Source organism: Haliotis asinina, chromosome 4, assembly GCF_037392515.1.
Source record: "Haliotis asinina isolate JCU_RB_2024 chromosome 4, JCU_Hal_asi_v2, whole genome shotgun sequence".
Lineage (NCBI taxonomy): Eukaryota > Metazoa > Mollusca > Gastropoda > Lepetellida > Haliotidae > Haliotis > Haliotis asinina.
Window position 1 is genome coordinate 50,475,673 of NC_090283.1, and position 16,247 is coordinate 50,491,919.

Genomic DNA, 16,247 nt, shown 5'->3' on the forward strand with positions numbered 1-16,247 from the left:
TGGTGGGGAGGTAGCCTCATGTTCGCTCATCATACATAAGGAGTGGGTTTGATTCTCAACATGGTTGAAATATCTGTCACCTATCTGTGGTGTCCTTGACCAGATATTGTTTGAATATATGCTGAAGGCTGCATTAAATATAGCTCACTCACTCACAAACTCACTCATGAACTCAGGAAGGTTAATGGTTCCAGGGGTACCAACTTGTTGAAGAACACAGTGATGATTAAAAATGGGCTGGAATGTACATACTTGAAGTTGATTGATATTGCTTATGCTTCAGTCATGTGCCTAGATTTTTTAAGCTCGCTTAGCGCTAAGATAGTCGTAACTTAGTGTTAATGTATGGCACTTACGACTAATGCTAAGAGAGCTTAAAAAATCTAGGCCCTATTCCTCAGCTTTGCCTTGTCGGTCAGATCTCAGTATTACCATTAAATAGCCAGTGTCTCTATCATATTGTGACAAAAAAATCTAATATGGCAACTAAACTTATCCCAGTCACTCCTGACACAAATAGAGAAGGATCCTTCACTAGATATTGAAGCAAGTCAGGAACAAAGTTCGACGTGCTGACGGGAATCTCTTTATTTTGACTTTACTAGCTTCAACAAATTAGTATAATTGGATCTGTGGTTGGGTTATTTCACCATGGTGGTAATGACGACATTATCTGCGAGATGGGATCGGCTGATTGGACCCAAACTACCGCCTGTTAACTCATTACATGGGGTATTACACGCGTCTCTCACAGAACTAGAGCAGTGGATCTGTTGAGTTAGCAATCACTGATGATGGCTTGTCTCATCTCCTTGGATACAGCATCCCATATGGGTGCAAGAGGCGACTAGTGGTGCTATTTTCACTTTTACAATTAAATAGTAATTAAGTTACAATAAAACCCCACAATAGTATTGCAGTAGTGTAAAACTATCATAGACTATCAGCCTTTGGAACAGTAATGCATAATGCAGTGTGACAATGTCAAAGTTTTCTATTTTCCTCCCTGTTGGTGCAAAGCAATGGGAGGTAACTCCAATATGAAGTTGTCATCAGCCCATGCTTATGTCTGAAATTTGATTGTGAAAATCAGTTTTGTGGTACATAATTTGTTTTAGGATTAACTAATGGGCACTTTTGAAACTATCAATACTTATACATTCTATTGATTTTGATCACTGGAATGTCTAGTCCAGACTGGATTATTTACAAACGTAAAACTAAACCCACTACTATCAACAACACCATTGTCGTTTTTCAATTCCTAGGGACTTAGTAAAATCCAAAGACAAATAATTGCAAAACATGCGTCATTACACTCCTTTCTTGATCCAACACATGCTCAGCTCCTACCTGTGCACAGTCTTTTCTATAAGGAATGTGAGATACATGGGATTATTGGCTTCTGTAGCATCTTAAATAGCTTACCAAACATTAATCTCTTAAACAATAAATATAACATTGAGGGATGACAAAAGCTGTAGGATAGCCTTGTGGTTGAAGCGTTCATTTGTCACGCAGGAGGCACATGTTCAATTTCCCACATGGGCGCAATGTGAGGAGCCCATTTCTGGTGTCCTCTGCTGTGACATTGCTGGAATATTGCTAAAACTCAAAGGCAGCATTAAATCAGGGCTCCAGATAATTTTTCAACAGTATGTATGCCTTATTTTTTCAATGTAAGAGTACTGGTAAAAGTTAAGTACTGAATGGAATTTAATGGTGTGTAAGTAATCTTGTGTTTCGTTTCATATACGCACAACAATGCTACTCTTGTGTAAACAGGTCAATAAACAATAAAGCAATACTTTTTCAGATAAATATGTCCGTAAATGATTCTGAGACCATACGCCATTGCTGAGGTGCATCTCTGCTACATTTTCTGATTTTTTTCCAACCGTATCATGCATATCTTTTATCAGTACATACGCCTATACATCCATTATCTAGACCCCTGATAAAATTAAACTCGCTCACTCACTCACTGACAGGATCAACTAACTGAAAGGAAATCCAGGATTCTTTTAGAAGTTTTTAAAAATTCACTCATTTTATGGATATACTGAAAGCGAGGTACAACTTTGATCAGTGTTTCATTTCATGCCGTGTTTAGCAATAACTGATCTGTAAGTGCAGTTAAGATATTTTGCTGATGGGAAATAGAAACATTTTCATTGAGATTTCCTTAGAGCATTTGGGTGTGTTAGTTTAGTTATTAAACGACTTTGACTGCCGATACTCGTTTAAACTGTATGAATTGTGAAACAGGGACTTCAACTACTGCACTGACACTTCTTCCTGGAGTCTTTTCCTGGTTTGCAGATGCATTAATTAACTTGGCTCTTTTTTCAAACTCTGACATGTTTTATGAATTGGAGGATAGAGATTCATACATCTTCTGTGTGATGAGATGCTCTGTGTATCAAACCTGTGAAGGTCCCGGGGTAGAATAGGCCTTCAGCAACCAATGCTTACCATAAAAGGCAACTATGCTTGTCGCAAGAGGCAACTAATGGGATGGGGTGGTCAGGTTCGCTGACTTGGTTGACACATGTCATCAGTTCCCAATTGCACAGATCGATGCTCATGCTGTTGATCACTGGATTGTGTGGTCCAGACTCAATTATTTACAGACCGCCGCCATATACGTGGAATATTGCTGAGTGCGGCGTAAAACTAAACTCACTCACTTTCTGTGTATCGTGTAATATGTGAATGGTGTATCGATACAATATGATACATTTGTACCAAGATTGAAATTCAAAATTATGTCTTGTTAATTGTACAAAATATATTTTAATGGCATACAGAACATGCAGGATGTCATCACTGGCTTTTTGCAGTCTAACCTGTTAAAATTGATTCCCTTTGACTTTCAGATCTGAGGATTTTATTTGTTTGATGTAAATTTACATTTCAGAGACTCAGTAAATTATGTCTGTCACAGTCTGACTTATGTCCCTTATAACCTTTGCTTACTGTATATCATAATATGATTTGTCCAAAAGGACAACAAATATTCATTATATCAGGGGGGAGTGGGATTGAAGGGGAACCAAGTGGTTTAAGCATTCACTCATCTGCTGAAGACCGGGCCTCGATTCCCCACATGGATAAAATATGTAAAGCTCATTTCTAGTCTTCCCCTGTCGTAAAATTGCTGGAATATTGCCAAAAGTTTCGTGAATTCACTCGCATTCTAGATTACATCTGACGTAAAATAACATTCTGTTACCCTCCAGTGGAGCGGATATAAGGGAATGTGAGAAGGTATTCAAGAATATTGTAGCAAAGTACATTAATGCTTTTGAATTATTTAGATGTTTTGAGAGTACCCACTCAAAACTGGACTTGCACCTGGTGCCAGTTAGACTAATAACTAGGTTGCACAAGTGCAAGTAATAAAACACTAAATCAAGGCCTGTATGTGCTTGTGCATGATTGCTTCTGCTAGTGGAGTCTTATGCTGTTTTTGTAGTGCTGGCCTATCGAAATACCCTGCTCAGTTCAACATACTCCACCCAAACATACATTGTCATTGTATTCCTAGAATGTCAACTACACAGCATGGTAACAGCAGTAGTAACTTAACACTAAGGGATAGTTGGTTTTATGCAGCACTTAATTAAGATATATATGTCAACCAAGTCGGCAAGCCTGACCTCAAGATCCTGATCTTCAGTAACCCATGCTTGTCGTTAGAGGCGACCAGCGGGATCGGGTGGTCAGACTCACTGCCTTGGTTGACACGTCATTGGTTCTTAATTGCATAGATCGATGCTCATGATGTTACTCACTTATCCAGAATCGATAACTTACAGGCTGCTGTCAGATAGCTGGAATGTTGCTGAGTGTGACATTACACGACAAACTTGTAAACAAGCACTGACACGCCTGACATTAAAACTTTGAAGTTTATGGATTTGATTCATCATACTGTTGTGAGTGAGCTTAGTTGTTTGCCACTTTTAGGAATATCCCAGTGTCACAACCGGGGACACCGGAAATAGGCTTCACACATCATACCCCTGTGGGGAATCGAACCTGGGTCGTTTCCTTGATGAATCAACACCGTATCCACTAGGCTACCCCGCCGCCACTCAAATACCATTACAACCTTAACAACCTTGACCCCATGCATATCGGCCACTGATTACAGTTATGTAGGATTATATTCCCTGTCGATAAGGACCTCAGTGTAAACCAGTGAAATATTCTGTGATTCTTCAGCATGAAGAGACCAGCAGCATCACTCCCCTGCCTTCAGTGTTGTCCAGTAGCATACATTCAACTGAAGCTTGCTTACAGAGCTGGTTATGTAAACACTAGTTGTGTGACAAGCATTTCCTGAATGTATCTCTCACTGGCCTTCATCATGACTGTATTTACACTTGACGGAATATTCCTGACAACTAGTCATAGATAGAGATAATGAGTGTTTATCTGTGAAGGGATACATCATAGGCGGGGCAACCTAGATGAAATTTGCGACTTATGAGGTTGTAGCATTCTTGTGGTTCTGAGGTTCAAGGATGCATTGAGTGTCTGGTGTAGACTCTCTTTTGTAGGGCAGGAAGGGTGCACATGATGATTCATTGTTTTCAACATGTTGTTACTGTGAGGGTCTCTTGTAGATTATGTATCCTATTTCAGCAGTGATGCACCACAATGCAAGTCTTAAGTAAGTTTTGCCATGATCATGATTGATAAAAGAAATGTCAGTCGTTCAGGTTTTGGGCTCATTATTTTTGAGACTTGGATCACTTGTGGCTTTCCTTCAACTTTATTTGTCACACCATGGTATCTCTGAAACACTGATAATGTGTTAAGCCAAAGACACTTACTCATCATATCAGTGTAATGCTGTTGAAATGGTTTTAAAAACTCTCACTTATTCATGATATCAGTATAATACTGCTGAAATGGTTTTAAAAAACTTGCTTACTCATGATATCAGCATAATACTGTTAAAATGTATAAAATAACTGACTTACTTGTGATATCAGTGTAATACTCTTAAAATGGTTTTGAAAAAACTCACTCATGATGTCACTGAAATATTGTTGAAGTGGTCACTCACTCACTCACTAATCATAACACTGAAATACTGTTAAAGTCGTGTTAAGCAAAAGTCACTCACTCATGATAACAGTGACATACTGTTAAAGTGGTTTTAGAAAGCCTGATAAAAGTTGATGGTGTAGGACATACGAGATATTAGAAAGTCCATATTTTCAGCTTCAGCCCTAAGGACACACAAGTCAGTGTGTTAATATGCTCGTTACTCAGATCGTTGACTTGAAGTTAAATATTTATACTAGTAATCAGATCGGGAGACAAGTAAGTAGACGTGAGCTATTTCTGTACAACCGAATGATGCAGTGGCACAGCATGAAATTAGCACACCTTTGAAGATGTCCGTTTTCAACACCTTGTTCATTTTACCGATTGCAGAACTTATTAAACTACATAAATGCATTTGGTCCAGTGAGGTATTTTGCCATCACTGAATGGTCTGGTCCCGTCTCCATTCTTTACAGACTGCTACCATACAGCTTCAGTATAGCTTGAGTATGGCTGAGTGAGTCATTAAACAATAAACCAGCAATGTACTTTGCATTGATAGAAATGAACACAACAAGCCTGTGGAATAACAGTGATAATGTATAGGAGTGAGTATGGTTGTATGCCACTTCTAGTAATATTCCAGCCATATTCCAGTGGGGCACAACAGAAAATGGATCTCACACATTGTACTCCTGTGGGGAATTGAACACAGGTCTTTATCATGACAGTCTGACACTTTAACCATTAGACTACCCCACTGTTCCAGTAACATACAGAAGCATACCCATGAGACTGTTAAGATACCTTTAACCTTAATGATATAGAATTGCTGGGCTAGTGCCATCAGGGTTTGACCCATACCCATAAAGATCCAGGCTAGAATCTGTCATCTATTTGCACCAGGCTTGGTGTCTTGGTTGATGCATGTCATCGTATCCCAGTTGCATAGATCGATGCTCATACTGTTGATCACTGAATTGCCAGATCGAGACTCGATTATTTACAGCCACCATGTAGCAAGAATATTGCTGTTTGTGGCTTTAGAAAACAATACTACCCTCAAGGCTTTTGAAATTGCAAGCATATTTTGTATTATGATGATTTTTAACAGATTTAATAGGATTTAATAGTATATCCACTAATTCACATAATGCAAGAATTCTGTATAGTTGAGATTGATGCCCATGCTATTGATCACTGGATTGTTTGGTGCAGACCCAATTATTTACAGACCTACGCCACACAGCTAGAATATTGCTGAGTGAGGTGTTGAATAACAAAACAACCAAAAGTGCAGTTGGTGTGATTTTCACCCCAAAGTCACTCAGTCATATGTTCAATGAGTCATTTGCTCCAACATATTTTTATCAGTTCATAGTAGTATCTGTGCTAAACTTTCATCCAGGTGTGTTTTCGTAGGTAGAAGTTGTTTACGTTGCCTGTACATGGTGACGAAGGACGTGATGGATGCTTTACCAGTGGAAACCTGAGAAACCAATTTCTTGCAGTCATCTACTCTATTTTGAGTGTTTCTATGGGAAATTACCCAGTGATTGACTGAATAACAATAAGAGTTGTATATATAGAGTAAATCACCACTGTTGTCTTTGTCTGTGAAATTGTTCTGGATTGGGGAAGGGTTGAGATTTCATCATCAATCACTGGTTATATTGGGTTTTTTCTACAAGTTTGACATTCCCAGTTGACCTGTTTTCTGTATTTAGAATGTATTGCACATAACATTTCATGTTTCCTTCCTTTTCATTTGAAATTTCAAGCGTTTTTACATTTTATGAATAGAACTACTTGGTTTAATGTTAATTAAGATCATGTGAAGACCTGGTTAGAACTGGTCAGAACCGGTTAGAAATGATTTTGCTTTTGTTTCTCTGCATAACGAAAAGCAGCAAAATGTGAGAAGAAACTGTATCTTAATTGTGACCTTTTGACTAAGAGTGTTTTCATCATGTGTGAGTCAGTATATTTGGTTTTATGCTGTATTTAACAATATTCGGGCAATATCATGGAAAGGAACACCACTAGATTGTGTTAATATGTAACTGAAAACATTAAGTATGTTTTCAAAGCATTTTGTTCAACATGTGTAGACATCATAAATTAAAACATCCTTGATAAATCTTTGTTTAGGCAACAAACACTGTTTAATGTAAATTGTGTGATTGTTGTTTAATGATCAGGGTTAAAATTGGTCTTCAGCAACCCATATTTGTCGCAAAAGACAACCAGACGGATTGGGTGGTCAGACCACCTAACTTTGCTGACACATGACATTGTATCCCATTTGCATAGATAAATATTCATGCTGTTGATCACTGGATTATTCTGTCTAGACTTGATTATTTTACAGACTGCCACCATGATAGCTGGAATATTGCTAAATGTGGTGTTAAACAACCAACAAACAAAACAAAATAACAGAAATTGTAGGCCTAAATCGTAAGTTAAGTTATGTGAGTTTTCCGCTTTCTGAGTTATGATTGCCTTATTTAGCATGTATTCCGCTTTCCCTGACTTGCTCCAGTAGATGTACTGCTGGACATTCTGTAAATATTTAATCAATATGTTTGGTTTCTGTGGAAAAAGTCAATTAGGATGTATAATTTGAACCCATGGTGAGTAAAGTTCATAACTTTATATGTATTTGAATTTGACCTAGTTACTGAGACCTGACTCACAAAAAGTATATTACATCCTGTTGAAGTTCATCTGTATATTGGGGATGTTTTTTTCCCATTATTTTTCAAAAGACTAGTTTATTAATAGTTAAGTGCAATAATTTTATGCTTGTGACATAAAATACAGGAATTACCAGGAGGGTGTTTGCTGCAATGTAATACGAGAACAGCAAGCAGAATGTTTGGAGATGCATGATAGAGTTAGCAAGAGGTTGATGCTGTCTAGCCGGTTATTTTGACTCCATTAACTGTTAAATGTAGGCACGTTCCAACAGTATTAAGTTGTCAGATTTGGAATTGTGTTTTGTTCCAAGCAAAGGAATCCAAAATAGTTAGATCCTGGATTATGACTAAACTTCATAAATATTATGTTTTGAAATCTGATGCTTCAGAATGCATGTTGTGTATTATTATATTGCCACATATTTTTATGCAAATCTGCGTAGCCTCAGTCATTTTTGACTCAACCAAGGTCAGATATACATTATTATACTGTCAGATTTGGAATTGTGTCTTGTTATGATCAGCAAGGCAGACGAAGCTATGATTGTGAATTATTTACTTGCTGAACTTTCTGAAAAAAATCAAAATCGATAGATCAGTAGGCATTGTATTTTCATATAATTTCACGATGTTGCAATGCTTCTGACACAATCAGAGACACAAAGTATAGTGTGGAGAAATAGTAAACAAATCACATGAAAGCTCAAGTGTTCCTTATTTGGTTCCAGGTTTCTTCACAAGGTATGCGATAAACAATTTGTGAATAAACTTTGGGAAAAAAATAAAAGAACATTTATCCTTTCATGTGAACCCTCATTCCCACTTTATACATACTGAGTGAGTGGATGAGTGACTGTTGGCAATATTTCAGCAATATCATGGCAGGGGAACATCAGAAATGGGTTTCACGTTTTGTACCCATGTGGGGAATTGAACCAGGGTCTCAGTCATGACAAGTAAACGATTGAACCACAAGGCTATCCAACCAATTATATGTATAAATCATTAATAAAAACTTTTAATCAAGACAAAAGGAAAAGATCAATTTGAGATCATCACAGTGGTTACTAATTTGAACTAGTTTCTCCACTCTTGAAAAAGGGAGCAGTGTCTTTAGACAGTAACTTTGCCTGTTCAGGACATGTTAGATATCACTGGTCATTAATTGATAGAGGTTGCCATTTTACAAACGCATGACTTCAGGTTGAAAAATGGACATATCTGAAGATTTCCAAGTGTAATCAAATAGTCCGGTTTTTGAATCGGTGTATTCAAATACTGATTATCATGGCTGAAGCAGTTATATTGCACAAACCCCAGTTCTGATATTAGATGCAGTACCAGTGGGTGGAAATGACTAATTTCCAGAATACTCTGTTACAGTTGCACTGATAATTTTCTACTATACTGACCGATTTTTATGGTTCATTGTTTTAATAAACAACATCTTATTAACATTGCAAAGTCAACTAGACACCAGCACAGCATGGTATATGAATCTGCTTGCCAACAGAAAACAAAAATGGACTGGAACATCAGGTGATGGGTTATTTCCACCCCTGACCGCCACTATTGATGTTAAGTGGTTGTTTACGTCATTCAGTACAGGCGAGTTAAATTTTTCTTTTTTTTCTCTCAACAATTTTTTTCACAAAAGTAGATACATTAATTTTAAGGCATGTTGAGACAGGTTATACATTTGGGAAGATACGACAACATAGTCCAGACTATCAGCTTTAATGTACATAAACATAGGTATATTCATTATTTATTGAAGTTACATTTTTCAGAGGTTTTACCCAATTATTTTAGTTTTTGACTAATTTTTTTGAATTATTATTTGCCATGTGATATGCATGTCATGGCAATACTGCCTTGAAGGAACCTTGTGTTCATTATTACTATTCCATTTGTGAGAAATTCTTTGCTACAGTGAACGAGACAAGTCACTGACCAGAGACAAGCCAGTGACCACTGAATTGTACATGGTATGTGAGATGACCACGCGGAGTGTTGACCTTGTTGTCTTGTCAGCCCTGTGTAAGACAGAGGCAATGTGGAATCTTGTTTGTAGAGTGTCCAGACTGATGGATGCCTTAGATTGCCTGCCACACAAGGCTTTGTAGACAAATCACAAAGTGAGGCTTACATGGGACAGGTATGTCCGACAGACATTGTTGGGAGGGGGATTGAGCCAGTACATGAGGAGTGTGGGGTGGGGGTGGGGGGCAGTAGATGGGAGGGGGGCTTGAACCAGTACTTGATGGGCTAGCAACTGAAGCAGTACCATAGGGAGTTGGGGTGGGGGGAGGCAGTGGATGGGAGGGCAGTGAGAAGAGTAATTATGGGGACCAGATTTTGGAGGATGGTTACCTTTAGGTAAACAAATGATGGTGCAATTCTGGAGGAAGGAGTGATTACGACAACGGACAAGGTATGATAAGGGTGGTTTTTGGCCCACTAACAAAATTGGCTGAAAACATGTTATTTGTTTAGAGACAAGTTAGCTTTGCATAAAAATGCTATATTTTATATGTTCTGAGGTGTACTTTTTCTGCAGAGGGGCCCAAAATGGGTTTTATCAGTTCCCATGAAAAATAACAAGAAGTCTGAAATATCATTGTACCATAATGGCTTATTTACAACTGTTATTTTATTTACATTCATATTACAGCAGTTTTACGACAGGTAGTCATGCTGAAAAACATGTCAATGTCAGTAATAATGTTTTAACTTCAAGGGGCCCAATTAGGGTTGCAAAACATTGTTAATTCAATTACTTGCCAATTGTGTCCCCATTACGACAACTTTATGGGATTTGGGAATGTAAGGTGGACTTTTGCTTATAAAGGTAGGGACATGTCATGGTGTGAGGTTTTGAGTGGCAATCAGGTGAGAGAAGATTTTGTAGGGGAGAGTCCATGAATTTTGTTTTGGAGGACTGACCCTTGGTGAACAAATTATGGGAGAGTTTTGGAGTGATGAGGACAAAATTATGGGGGTTGTTAATAGAAAGTGGACATTGCATAAACATGGGGGACATATAATGGTGAGAGGTTTTGAATTTTGGATGGTGGAGTTTGAAAATATTGTTTAAAGTATAGTTTTGGAGGGTGATTGAGTTACAAGTGGAGATTTTCGATGGGGAAATATGGAAAGAGTTAGTTTGTAAGGGTAGCTGCACAGGAATGCAGCGGATGAGTTTGGGTGAAGGGGAAGAAAGATGAGGGCATTGATGTGGGACTTGTGGAAGGCAAGGGTTGAGTTTGCGAGGGTAGGTGATAGAATGTGCACCAAAAAAAGTGAAGAGGAGGATTTTGGGAGACAGTTGAGGGGATAGAAGGAACAGAATGGTGAAGGGGTTGGTGGGGCATTTGGGGAGGACTGGTTGCAACGCGACCTCCCATATGGTTTTGTTAGACTCAGTAGTGGAGTGTAATGAAAAGTACTGAGAATACGTTTACATAGACTGGAAGATGTGGCAGGGTTGAAAAAGAAACCAACATGAAAATCAACATTTATGCAATTTTTATGTAAACTTACGCCAAGTTTCTATAGATTAGTTCAGAGCCTACCGTGACCACTGTGAAGAAAGTCGGCAATGTCTGTGTCAGGCAAATGAAAACATTCGAAAGGAGCCATTTACACCTACAAACTTGTGAAAGGCAGGTGAATGCCTAACCTCTTAGCATATGCTACCTCACAGTGGCTGATTGAGGCTTGTGTAGATGCATGTAATTGGAAATGGAAATTGTTGAGCATATGTCAAGTCTGAATTTATTTACTGGGAAGATAAGGGACAGAGGGAATACTAATACTGGTCTCATGCCAGTATGTATTCCTGGCCTGTCCTCGAGTGTTGTCCCAGGGAGTTGTATGTATCCTGTGTATGTAGCAGTCAGTTCAGGCTTGATGGATCTGAATATGCTGTGAAGTCAGATATTGTGACCAGTTGTGATATTTAACAGGTTCAAGAGGCATGTCTTTGGATGGTAAGCAAATTGTCCTGGGCCCTGTTCCACAAAGCAATCTAATGCTGTGGGTGTTGTAAGTCTATGTTAAAGCAAGGGAGTTATGATTCCCTTAGCGCTATGATTGGTTTGTGGACTGGGATCCTGAACAGTTGACAGGTGTACTTTGTTGTCTTTGTGAGAGTATTTATAAGGGTCTTACAGCAACTGGTGAGTGCTAATTAGGATGTATTTATAGCTTGCCTACCTTTTTCATCAAGTCCGTTTTCTTCACTTTTAGTCCGTACAAGCACCAATCAGCCACTGTCATTGATTCCATAGGATACAGTCAATAATCAGCTCTGTCTAAAATTAGCCCTGATTGTTGATTGGTTCTGTATTGATGCCCCTCATTTCTTTTTCGTTCATAGTACAAATAATACAAATTGTCCACAGTAAGTAATTCATATTCTTGCCAACTGTCATTTCACGTTGTCAGCTGGCAGTTCATATTGCCAGCTGTCTGTCCATATTACCAACTACCCATATTGTCCACTCTCGGTCCATATTATCAACTGGCAGTCCATATTTTCAACATATTCATATTGTCAACTGTCCATATTGTCAATTTTGCCAACTGTCGGTCCATATTGTTCGGTGGCAATCCATATTGCCAGCTGTCCATATGGTCAACTGTTCATATTGTCAATTTTTGCCAAGTGTCTGTCCATATTATTCAGTGGCAATCCATATTGCCAGCTGTCCATATTGTCAACTGTTCATATTGTCAATTTTTGCCAACTGTCTGTCCATATTGTTCAGTGGTAGTCCATATTGTCAACTGCCCTTCAGTATTGTCATCTTCCCACTGTTGATCCATACTGTTCTTTGGCTTTACTTGTCCAGTCATGCTTTATAGTCCAACTTGATGACTTTCAAGTTTGACTCATTTTCTCATATTGCCTATCTGGTACATATGTGCAGTTTGTAGTGAGTGAGGGAGGTTAAATTTATGCCACACTGAGCAATATTCCAGCTGTATGGCAGCGGTTCATAAATTTATCCAGTCTGGACCTTACAATCCACTATTCAACAGCATCTGCTTCAAAGTACGCAAGTTGGGTACAATGACGTGTCAGTCAAGTCAGCAAGACTAAGCACCCTATTCTGTTATTCGCCTTTTATGACAAGCATGGGTTACTGAAGACAACAAGTTTTGAGTAGTTTGTAGATCCAATAAAATTTGACATAAACAGTGACTTAATTAATACAGGATCCTTTGAAGGATTTGTGTCTGTGGTTGTAGATACAAGACATGTCTGTGAGACATGTTAGCAGGTTGTACATGCCAACAAACAGGGACATAAAAGCAAGTAGGACACAAGGGAGCTGTTGACGTGAAGAGTCATGTATAGTACACAAAGGCCTCCACTCATTTAGTGACCTATGCATATGTACTGTCATAGCTTTCATAGCTTGTCCCTCTATTACACACCAAGGCTGACTTGAATACAGCCATTAGCTTGGCTCTTGCACCAAGCTGATACCAGGGCCTGATTTAACATGTTAACCCACTTGCACCAGGTGCAACCTAAGACAAAAGCCTAGTTACAGGAATCAAATTCCTGTTGCACTGTCTTTGTTGCAATGTGTAATGAAAGATATATGCTATTGAATTATTTAGATGCTTTATTCAGGAGTTTATCTACTCAACAATTGACTCACACATGGTGCAAGTTAGACTAATAAGTAGGTTGCACTTTGTAATATTTGATTGCACCTAAGCAAGTAAATCGAGCCCTGTATACACTGTTCTAATGATCCTAGCAGTTTGGTTTATACCTGAACAGTATGATACTATTTCTTGTAAAACATGAAAATTTCGTGTTGTTAAGTTAAAATACCATTACTTGTAACATATGAAGATATTTTGTTGTGTAAGCTTTGAGATTATGAGACAATTACTAGTACAATATAGATATCATTTTCAGAAAAACGTAAAGGTTCCTTTATCAGGGAAATAATGATTATTGTATTTTGAGTCATTACTATATAGTATTCATGATAATGATGTAGACGACAGCAGTCATCAGCTTAGGACAGACAGACTTATACCGTCATATTGTTTTGAAATGCAGTCTTCTGTAGAACAACTGAAATGGGTAGCTTTCTGGTTCGAGGGTTCTCTCGTCACACTAAAGGTCCATGTTTGATTTCCTGCTTGGATACAGTGTGTGAAGCCCATTTCTGCCCTCTGTGATATTGGTGGAATATTGTGAAAATGATGTAAATTTTAACTCTTTTACTCACTCAATCACTCACTCACTCACTCACTCACTGTGTAAGTCAAAGGGGCAGTCTAACTGTAAATGTTCAAATATGATTATTTCCAGTCACACAACATTGTTATGGGGCATGAGGTAACGTTTGTCAGGCTGATTCACAAAAATGTGATGAAGGTGTTCTGGTCTTGTATTGTTAGACCTAGTGCGAGTTTTAGTATATCTGGGAGTGGAATAAATACGTCAGTTATGACATCAGCATCAGCTGCTCAGTGGGCTGACTGTGTTGTGTGTGTATGTATTCCATAGGTGTGAAATATTTCACACATTACAGATACTGTCCTCAGGCTCAAGCTGTGGTACCTGACCTACTAACCTTCAGTAAACAAATCATTAGTCAAGGGACGATAGACATGACTAGAAATTATCGCCCTGTGAATAAAATACCTTAGGGTGGTAAGGCCGTATTAAAAATATTCTAGTTTCCATTGCCGCCGGACTCAAAAATTCAACTTGACCTGAAGAGTTTTTTGTATTTTTTACACTAGAAAAGATGTAACTTTGACACTCATAATGAAAATGAATTTTTGTCCACTTTCATTGGTCTGCATATTGAGCATAACATGCCATGCTTAAAGTACCACAATATTGTTACACCCTTGAATAACACAGTGTCTGCTAGATTTAATTTTAATTCTCAGCTCCATGGAAATATACATTGCCTGTGGAGTGCTATGAGCAGGGGTTCAAGAATTTTTTAAGAGCCTCTTGCCACAGGGCCAGTGACTCCAAGAAAGTTTCTTGTCCTGTCTGGTTTTCCACTTGTCCTGATTTGTATGACATAATCATGATAGAATAAATCAACATGATATTCGATGTTAATGTTTAGTGGACTATTTATTGAGAGAAAAATAACTCTGCTTTATTATCATTGTGAAATTTGACAGCTACAGTTGGAGGAGAAATGAAATCAAATCCAAGTTTATCGGCAGTTTGAAACTGTAGACCGAAATTATCTAGTCGCCCACAGATAAGTAAGATACTATTATTTGATTGCCCGAAATGAAAAAGTGTCTTGTCCCAGAGCATCAGATGGTGGGATTTTTGAACCCCTTGTAAGGGTAACATAAACTTTGCAATCATCCCACCGGGTACCCATTCACTGGTGGGGGTGTATCAGTAATATGGATAATACATGCACAGAGTTTATACATAATTTTACTATTTTGAATATGAACATAAAATATGTGTGTGAAAATAAGGTATAATGATTACATGCCTGTTGCTGTTAATAGTATGTTTTATTGCAAACAGTTATCATGTAAGGCAAGTTATCAGGCAAGACTTTTTGGTTTATACTTGCACTGGTGCAACCCAATATTACAAAGTGCAACCTAGTTATTACTCTCACTTGCACTTGGTGCAAGTCAACTTTTGAATGGGTAAACTCTAAATAAAACATCTAAGTAATTCAAAAGCATATTTCTTTTTGTAACCAGTTGCAATAAAATCAGTGTAGACAAGCAGAATTTTTCTGGTGCAACAAGGTTTTTATCCTAGGTTGCACCTGGTGCAAGTAGGTTAACATCTCAAGCCCTTGTCATATTTGTGATTACACTTATTCGTTAAAGTACAGATTCTAGTACTTTCTTAGTTTCAGTCCCATCCTGGATTCGAACCCATAATTTAAGAAACCAGCACTTAATCACCAGCACATGAAGTGAGACAACTTGTACTTAAGATCGCATGTCTCAAAAGTGTTGTTGCTTGGGGATTTTTTTTTATGTTGTCTATTTTTGACAAGAAATTGGTTTTTTTTTTAAAGTTGGAATGTAGACCATCATTATCCGACTAGTTTAATTCTTATGACTGTGATTTACCTCGCTATCAGGTGGTTATATTTCTGGATAATTTTGTTTTTGCAGTCATACTTGTAGCATAACCTTTCATACTCTAGTTCCTGGAGCGGATGAAGATGGTTGTGAGGAAACCAGCAGGGTGTACAGTAAAGCAGATTTGTTGACAGGAAGACAGTATCTGGTTGAGTTACATGTCTGGTGTTATCAGAGCAGAGGAAAGGAACGCCATTGATAGTCGGATATGCTGCTGAGTTGGCGAGTTTTCACAGCCGCTGTGGCATGCGGATTGGTGCGCTTGGCAAATAAAACCCTTTGAGTTTGGAACAAATGTTGAAAATACACCCAAGGGATAAATGAAATGGTCTGATCAATGACATGAATTATTTCAAA

The 16,247-nt window shown here is 38.1% G+C and overlaps 1 protein-coding gene across 1 annotated transcript in view; it reads left to right on the forward strand.

Annotated features, from left to right (window-relative positions):
* Positions 1-16,247, forward strand: part of LOC137281633 (ras-related protein Rap-2c-like) — a 50,423-nt gene that overhangs the window by 21,173 nt on the left and 13,003 nt on the right. The gene's annotated exons all lie outside the window — the stretch shown is intronic.